At 37.2% G+C, this 9,656-nt stretch overlaps 1 long non-coding RNA gene across 1 annotated transcript; it reads right to left on the reverse strand.

Moving 5' to 3' along the window:
• LOC128613980 (uncharacterized) lies at positions 1-7,845 on the reverse strand. The gene is made up of 3 exons (XR_008386963.1): positions 7,523-7,845; positions 1,324-1,381; positions 1-1,238 (listed from the first exon to the last, which is right to left on the reverse strand). It is a non-coding gene; the product is annotated as an uncharacterized LOC128613980 (long non-coding RNA).
• Positions 7,846-9,656: the final 1,811 nt, after the last annotated feature.

Below are 9,656 nucleotides of genomic sequence, written 5' to 3' on the forward strand. Positions count from 1 at the left end.
TGTTCATGAACACAGTCTGCCACCTGTGTCACAGCCCTTGAGGCATTGCCGTTGGCGGGTACATAAGCAGAGCAGATGATGATATTACCAAACTCTCAGGATAGATAGAATGGTCTGAGACTCACACATACTCTACATCAGGGTTACAGATTTTCTCCCGGACTGTGTGCTGTCTACACCACTTGTCATCAGCTCACTTCTATCAGAGCAAATGTGTGAGAACCCCTCTATTCCAACAAGACTGTCAGGGATCTCTGGGTGTAACCAAGTCTCTGTAAAAAAAACATAATACACGACTCACGGTACTCAAAGCATCCCCTTGTTAGAATTTGGAGTTCATCCATCTCATTCCTGAGCAACCTTGCATTACTCAGGATCATAGATGGAGGTCCATAGCCATTGTTGTACACCTCCTTTCCGGCTCGAATAAGCTAGCACCCAATTACCCCTTGTGCAAATTGGCATAGTTTTGCAGGTGCAGAGAAGTTCACACAAGAGCACCATCACCAACAAAAAAAGTCCAAAAACACATGCCGCTATCCAGTCCTTTTTCCAGATCACACAAATTGCACATAGGGCATACAGAATGCTCACAAAAGGGCCATACAAAACAGATCAGTGCCACTGGATGCGCCACATATCATGGATCTACAAAACATAGCTCATAATATTGAAAACATAAAAGTTGTGACTGCCTAGGTATGCACAACCATTGATGTGAAACGTCTATTTTTGTTCTTTTGGAAAGGGCCATGGTTAAAATGTATTTGGTGGGCCAGATTATAACCCAGCTTGTGGACAGTATGTTTGACACCCCTGCAGTAACTGCATTACAGTGACAAATTTGCGTTAATGTGAACCCATGACCATGACCTTCATATCTGACTGCTCATCCACATTAAACTAAAAGCTTTATGCTTGTGTAACTTTTTTGTTGCATCCTGCGGGATCCTAGTCCTGACCTTTCTGCTGAAACAAACAAACTAAAAGTATAGTGTGTCTCCTGTATGTATCTGTATTTGTTTACAACACAATATCTGTTGATTCCTAATAACTATGAATTATTCAATGACTGTCATGAATGGAACATCAGAAGGTATCTGAGGAATGTGAAGGCTGGAACTGCCAACAGGTCCTGGAGCTTTAAGGGGTTATTAAAGAAACAGTTCTTACCATAATATATTTAGGATTGTGTATGTAGCAAGTCCTCCTAGTACAGCTCTTCTGAAACACAAGACCTGTTGAAAAAATTAAAAATTTGAAATTTATCCCATGAGCTCACTAGGAAGTGTGACACAAAGTTAATACCTTTGAACAATTTACCTGTGTTTTGTTGTGGTAAATCTCAGAAAATAGAATGGCATCACGTTGACAATTCCACCTGAGCGGATAAAGAACGTGTCAAAAAACATTACTAAAACATTAACTGTCCATTAAAAAACATTAATTGCTGTCCATCATCTATAAATAACTATTACTCCCAGTACAGTGTAAAATATTCTCATATAGTGTACTTCAACCATTATTATATGAAACTTGTGAAAAGGAGTCTAATGTTGTTGTTTTTTTAATGCCTGATATTTTAAAATGAACATAGTGATGAAACTTCACTTCAGCAAAGAAAGTCATATAAATATGAAACAGTGCCAAGGGATTATAGTGGGTACATTACAACAAGGGCTCTCACAACTGAGAAAGGTAAGAGCCTTTGTAATTGTAGCTGCTCCCTGGAGCCTGCTATGGGATTTTAGACAAACACACAAAGCTGGTGACCCTCAAAAGGCTATTATACTTCTCTTAGCTGTTTTCTATTTACCTTTAAAAATCTTTTAGAATCAGGTCTGATTAGTGTCAGTATCGGTGTTGCCAACTAGCTTTGGTGACTTTTTATACACCTTTAGTAAATATATTGTTAAAAACAGCCTAACAACAAATGTTGAGACATTAGCAACTGTCCTGTACTCGATACAGCTCTCCGGCTTATAACACTGCTACTGGTTATACGAATTTAGAGAACAGGTTCGGTCGACTCACGACACGTGTATAAAAATCCTGACTGAGTCGGTCTTGTGCAAGCCTACATTCACAACAATCACTGATAGTTGTTTCCCAATGACCATTTACTGATCACCGTTGTTCACAACAACGGTGATCAACTATCACTGATCACCATTGTTTCTCAATGATCAATAACTGAATATTGTTGTTTCTTAATGACCAATCACTGATCACAATTGTATCCCAATGTGCAATAACTGATCACCATTGTTTCCCAATAACTAGTCACCAAAAAAGTTAAAATTTATGACATCAACTGCAGAATTCTAGGGACTTTTTGGCCATGCACGAACTACTTTCTCCTGAAAAGAGTTGGCAACACTGGACTGTATAGAGGCCAATCATTTACATCTAATACACAACTCTAATTGTAAACAAAGCCTGATCCTTGACTATTTAAAAAAGTGAATCACATAGCGGTTCCCTAGAGTTACATACTCAGCCCTTTAAATAAGTCTCGCAAACTAGCAGCTATCCCTCTGAAGGTCTCACAGTGGCTCAAGCTGTAAATAAGAAAAGGGTAGCAAGTGAGGTTCTGGTGAGCAGAATTATGTTAGCTCTGTTGACAGACGTCTCCAGTGCCAAGTGGTGCAAGGCTTCCTCAGGACCTCGCCACTCTGAGTGAGGCAACCAACTAATGGCATTAGAATTTGAGACACATAGACTGAAAAAAGGAGAGAGAAAAGAAAACTCACATCCACACTGTTACAGTAACAGGGTTGAACAAGCACTTCTGCATGCAAACAGCTCTTATCCCAATTAACACATACAAGAATCTCTCACTTCTTCCACTATTCAAGATTTTATTTTCCTGGTCTTTTTTATGAGCGCAACAGTTCCTATCAGGAAAGGTTTTCCAATTTGGGTGAAGTCATTCTTGGTCTCCTGGTGAACCTCTGAACCCACAACAAATGTCACCGCCACCTTGAGGCAAGGAAATTATGACAGGCTCACCCCCATGAGGTGCAAAGCAAGAGTGTCCAATGCAATTCAGACTGCTGATAGATTCTCATTTCTTATGACATTTGCAGGGATATACAAAAGCAGGAAAAAAAAGGTGTGATGATGGATGCCTATGTGGCCTTGTCAGAGGTTAGAGGAAATGCCTTGGAGGAGCATGACCAAAAAAGTGTTTTAACACAAAATGAAATGGTTTTATGGCATGACTACAGATACGATGGGGGTTCTAGTCACATCACATAACAGCAAAGGGCAATTAATTGTCTGGCAAGTATTGTTATTATAGAGAGGGGAGACAGTCATGGAATCTTTTCTCGCAGAAAGCAGTGCGAATGATCAACTCTTGGTTTTCTGGTCATGGAAAGCTGTCCACATAATCCAAGTCTAATAATAAACAAATTAAAAACAAAAACAGGGTTGTTATTTAACAAAGAAGTAGAATTGTTGATATGGTGAAGTTTTCTGTAAGGAGATGTTTATTTATCATTTTTGGAAGGAGTCTTCAGTGTCAGCACTTTGTAACAATCAATAAGATTTCTGCCATGGGAACGTCTTCAGGTCAGAGAACTTTGTGCTTTCTGGTTTCTTGGGGACATGTCAAGCTGTGCTTATTTTTGTCTTAAAATATAAGTGATAACAGGAAATAAATTGTCCATGGACATTCCACAACATTAAATACCTAGAAATTGTTAAAAGTATGATGTACCATTCTTTAATAAATAAAATTTTGTAAAATTTGACAAAATGCTGAAGTATAAGCGAAATAAAATACTTCAGGATGTGCTGTTATTGGAAAATAATCAGGATAGTAACAATATCTCCTAGACTATCTACTATACTTCAGGATAGTAACAGTAGCTCCACTTTGTGTTGTTCTGCATCACACCACCCCGTCACTGATTATTTTCCTATACCCCATCATGTTTTATTCCTTACTTAATTCATAATTGAAAAACTTTACAACTAACAAACATTAACAGATTTCCATACAAATCCAAAAGCATTTCCTGCTACAGAATGGCACCCCATTAACCCTGGGTTCCTGGCAGAGGTGGGATTCTTTTGTTATGTGTGATAAGGATAACAGCAATGTAGTTTTGTCAGTGATGTGTACTGTATGTGTTGATGGAAATTCTCAGCCTAATGTGCCTGTGAGAGACTGACCTCAGAGACCAATAATAGGCCCCACTGAAAGCCTGGAACTGCTGCTCATTGCTAACACATGTAATGATGGGAATTTAGTTTGACTGAATCTAAATGACCCCGAGTTCTCCATCTCTATTCCCTTAATGTTTTCCCATCTTAGGCAAATGCAGTCGCAGGTCCAGACACTCCTCACTCTTGTAACTACACACCTGGGTCATTCCATCTTAAATGGTCTAATGCTGGTTGCTTGACCATTTTTCATTTCCCCAATTTTGTTAGAGTGATTACCTCTATGTATTGGCATTGCAAAACTACCATTTTTTTTTATTATTATTTTACTTGGTTTAACTATGATGGCCATTTTTGTGTCATGGCACACAACAAATTTTGGTTATACAGCTGTTAACACAAGTTTATCTCGGCTCAGGATGGCTCTTTGGGAAGAAAAACTGATTTCTAGAGCACATTCTTGTTCCTTAGATTTAGAACTTAGATCCAAATGATTTAGAACTTAAATCCAAAACTTAAATCCAAATGCTCAAGATTGCTCACAGTTCCGCTTTTAAGGCCAATGTATAATGGGAAAAGTTTGAGTCTCAGTCTTATTTTTAAGGGGGTACCTAAGCAAGTATAATGTGCATGCAGAACATTTCAGGTTTGAAGACTTCTATTATTTTTTTATGGAGAGAAAGTGCAATTTTTTAAAAATTCCCCTCACTTTTGGGTTGAATATCTCTGGTGGGGGATACAAATCAGATTATGTTTACATAATAAAATGTTCACAGAAATACAGTAAATCTTCTATAGTAGCATTCTGCTGTAAAGTTGGAGTTTGAGATCCCACTGATTACATAGTTAAGGCTAATAGAAATCTGGGGAAAACCTACTTTATTCATGCATTTTGAAAAATTAACAGATGTAATATAAGCATAACAAATAATAACAATAACAGTTTTTACAATAATTATGTTTATAGTTGACATACAATAGCTTATGCTTGTCAGTGAGGTTATTACATTTGATACTGGCAACAGTGAAGTATTAACTACCACGGGGTTCTTCAAATCTGCAGTTTAGCTCCAAACTCAAACTTGCCTGCCTGTGTATCTACCTGCATGAGTAATCCTGAAGACCTTGGTTAGCTTGTTCAGGTGTGTTTGATTGCTACTTCTTCTTCTTCTTCTTCTTCTTTTCATGTCGAGGTTCCATTTCATAGTGGAACCATCGTGGTGGGAGGATTAGCCGCTCAGCAGTATGATACTGAACTACTACTATACTATATTGCTACTATGGAGGACTTATTTCTGTGAAAATTTCAGGTCCCTCGCCAGAGATATTCCTCCCAAAAGTGAGGGAAATTTAAATAAAATTACAAAAAATCACTTTCTCACCCCCTAAAAAAAGTCTCAAATCTGAATGTTCCACATGCACACTATATTTACCTAGGTACCCCCTAAAAATTAAGACTGAGACTTGAACCCTTTCCATAATAAACTGACCCTAAATGTGGAACTATGAGCTATCTTGAGCATTACATTTGGACTAAAAGTTCTAAGTCTATGGAACAAGAATGTGTAAAATGTTTATACAGTATATGTCCATGTACCTTGTAATGTGCTCTAGAGATTTATTGGAACAGTTTTTGTTCCAAAGAGCTAGGACCATCCTGAGTCAATATATTGTGGTTTCCGTAAACAGCTGTTTAACCAAAATTTGTTGTGTGCCATGACACAAACATACACAAATGTGCATACTTATTTTATGTATTTCTTTTGTGTGTTTAAGGATGAAAATAGTTCTACAGTGTGGCTAATGCTATTTGGTTCCACATCTTACCGTATATCAGGTAGTTATTAAATAAAATATAAATAACTAAATAAGAAGCTGAGAGTTTAGAAATATCTTGAGAAGGCTCAAAATGCTATTTAGTGTAATAATAGATACATTATTAAAAAAAATATAAAAAACATTACACATTATAAAAAAAAATAGGGAATTGCATTTAAAAGTATAAAATCCTATAATTTACAAAAGATTTTGCATTAAAAAGAATTGGCCTTTGCAAATGTGCTTTGCTAGAGTCTGCATTATCACAGTTTGTATTTTCAGAGCACAACAACATTCCACAAGTAAATATTCTGCTTTCAACCACTAGAAGAGTATGACCTGGATTATAGGGAAGAGGACTCCATTTGGAGAATGCATGCATTTTCAAGCTCTAGAGAGCAGGAGTGAAAGAAGGAAAGAAAACAACTGCAGAAAAAAACCCAGAGTAAGTGGCTTCCACTTCCTTGTAAAAGGCCTCAGTGGATCACGTGATAGAGTGGAGATGAAGCCAAGCTTGTGATTAGTCCTTGGCCACTCTCCACTAGTCAAAAATCTGGACCGAGTGCTAAGAAATGAAGTGTAAAATGACACATTACCAAACAAAGAGAGCGAGTTCTCTCAAATCCCATGGCTCTAACTAAGAGTGCTCCACTCCATTTCTTTGCTTTTCACCATTGCTCTTGCATCAGTTCTCTTAGCTGGGGTTTGAATGTGTGAAGGAAAGTGCAGGAGTTCTCATTTTGCACTTAACCCATTCCTGCACTGGTGCACACTGGCAGATTTATTTACATCCATCTGGAAATTTACCAAAAACAAATACACAAGTGCCACGTACACTGTATATAGCTTTGCAAACTTACCAGCTTTGTCACAAAATTTGGTGACTTTTTACACCGTTTTAGCGAATTCGCAATGTAGAGGAGGAAATCTCGCAACTTTTGAGCAGAGGTTAGCGAATGTCCTGTACTTGACATGGCACATCCCTGCTGCTGCTTATATGAGTTGAAAGAGCAGGTATGATCAAATATTGGGTGCATATCATGTTAAACATTCTGTTAGGAAATGCTTATATAACATTTATGGAATGCATCGCCAGTGTAAAGCTTTTTAACAATCAGTGCAACAAGCTTTTTAACAATCACAAGAGAGTCTTCAGGACAGAGGACTTTATGATTTCTGATTTCTCTGTAACATTAAAAGCTATTAACTTCAAGAAAAAGAAAAAGAGAGGCTAGTGAGGGAATGACTGTTTACTTCTGCTTTAATGTAAGTGATAACAGGAAATATCTCACGGACATTCACTCCACTGTGGATTATTTTCCAACAACACAGACTGTCATGTGGTATTCCTTACATAAGAAATAGATTATAATAATTTGATAAAATCCAACTCTAACTATTCTGGACTCTTCTTTTCTATTCCGAAAAACTTCATGTAACACCTTTTGATATGCAAATGAAAAAGCATTAACTACTTTCCCCTGAAAAGAGCTGCCAATACAGATCAAAACCTGCATGCACACACACTTACCCATGTACATATTTACTCTTGCTTTACTTTTCAAGCAAAGCAAATCCAGATGAGTGGAGCAGATCAGTTGTTTTCCTATCTCTGAATGTACACAATGGATGCAGTGGCTTAATCCTTTGGACTATCGATATTAGTTGTGTATAGTAGCTAGAAGAACTGAGTGAGCTGACTTTCAGGGTGAAAAACATTTCACATCGCTTTCATCCCACTATTTTTCTCTGTGCCATAGCTAACTTTTAGGGCAATGCTCTGATCCTGACTCCCCCACTGCTATTAGCAAGGGAGCAAAAATATGAGACAGGGCTTTGCTGCTGCTCTTAAGCCAAATAATAAAGGACACTATGATCCAAAAGAAAAACACACAAAAAACATGTTTTTAATCTCTAGTACAAAAAACACCAATTTTCAGCTGTTTGAAGAGACTGCTATTTTTGTCTCTGTACACCACCACAATGGATTTGAAATGAAGCAATCAACATGTGATTGAAGTGTAGCCTTTCAGCTTTAATTTTAGGTGTTTAACAAAAATATTGCATCAAGGCAAAGAAATCAAATGTTCTTAAATATCCAATGACCTCAACAGAACTGAGCATGCTTTTCACTTACTGAAAACAAAACTGAAGGCAGAAAGACCCCAAAAAGCAGCAAGTGAAAGTGGCTACAGTAAAGGCCTGGCAAAGCACCTCACGGAAGGAAGCTCAGCATTTGATGATGTTCATGTTTTCCAGATTTCAGGCAGTCATTGACTGCAAAGGATTTGCATATGCAAGTATTAAAAATAATCTTAATATTTATGATTATGTTAGTTTGTCCAATTGAAATTAGCTGTGAAAGTGCAGGGGGAAAATGTCTGTAATTCATAAATGGTTAATGCAATATTATTGTTAAACCTGAAAGTCTACACTGCAATCACATCTTTGATTGCTTCATTTCAAATCCATTGTGGTGGTGTACAGAGGCAAAAAACCAAAAATTGTGTATCTGTCCAAATACTTATGGACCTGACTCTATATGCATATTGTCACATTGTAGTTTCATGTTATTTCACTTCAGGAGGAAGGATAAATAGAGCAGCAGGATAAATAGATCTGTCTTCGATTGTTTTTTTTCCTATTTGGACATGTACTGTATATGTATTTTGCAATAAGATGTGTTTCATGTCATTGACTTGGTACATGTCGTATATTATCCAGTGTTTGTAGCTTGAACTGTGATTCAAAGCTAGCTTAACAGAGCGCCTATAATACCCATAGTTTATCGCACATATCGCACTGATTTAAATCCACTTATATTGTTCACTTAGATGTCAAAATATTCTTTATAATTATTTTTAAGTAATTTAAAGGAAAATAAATATATGTGTATTGATATACTTGTTCTCTAAAACTAAATGCATTTTCTTCTGTGGGGAAAGGAGGCTTTTATCTGTTGTGCTGAATTTCACAGAGAATGCAGAACAGTTGGTGTGCATCATCTCAGTGGTTATACTGTTGTACACTTGTAATAATTGTCTATAATGACTAACACAGCGTAATCAAATACTAAAAAGATGAATGCCGAAAATGAAACTAACATTACCATCATGATATATAATTGCTTACATAGTCACTTTCAGACCTTCATAAAACTGTGTTCCTACCAGTAACAAACTGAACCATGGTAAACGTTAACAGGGGCTGAGAAAACCTTGTTTTTCCGAGGTAAAAATCGCTCAGGAACATATTTACTCTCATGCTGGCAGGAGTGAGAGATCAGATATGAAGTTTGTGGGACAATGACAAAGACAGCACATTTCCAGTAAAGTTCAGTAAAACTCTACTGTAGCTGTACATTTTGTCCACAATGGAAATATTTTTCTGACAGCTCAACAAAGGATGTCAGCATGAATGTGCAAAAAGCTACTGCACTGGTCAGTATGTGACAGTGAATAAGACATGGAAATCAGACATTTGGATTAAGTTTTCAACAGAAGTTGATTCAAATCTCAAGAAGCTGAACATTACATTGCATTTATGGCATTTGACAGTTGCCCTTATCCAGAGCGACTAACATTTATCTCATTCATAATTGAGCAATTGAGGGTTAAGGGCCTTACTGAAGGGCCCAACAATGGCAGCTTGGTGTGATGGGGGAC

Source organism: Ictalurus furcatus, chromosome 10 (assembly GCF_023375685.1).
Source record: "Ictalurus furcatus strain D&B chromosome 10, Billie_1.0, whole genome shotgun sequence".
NCBI classification, from domain to species: Eukaryota; Metazoa; Chordata; class Actinopteri; order Siluriformes; family Ictaluridae; genus Ictalurus; species Ictalurus furcatus.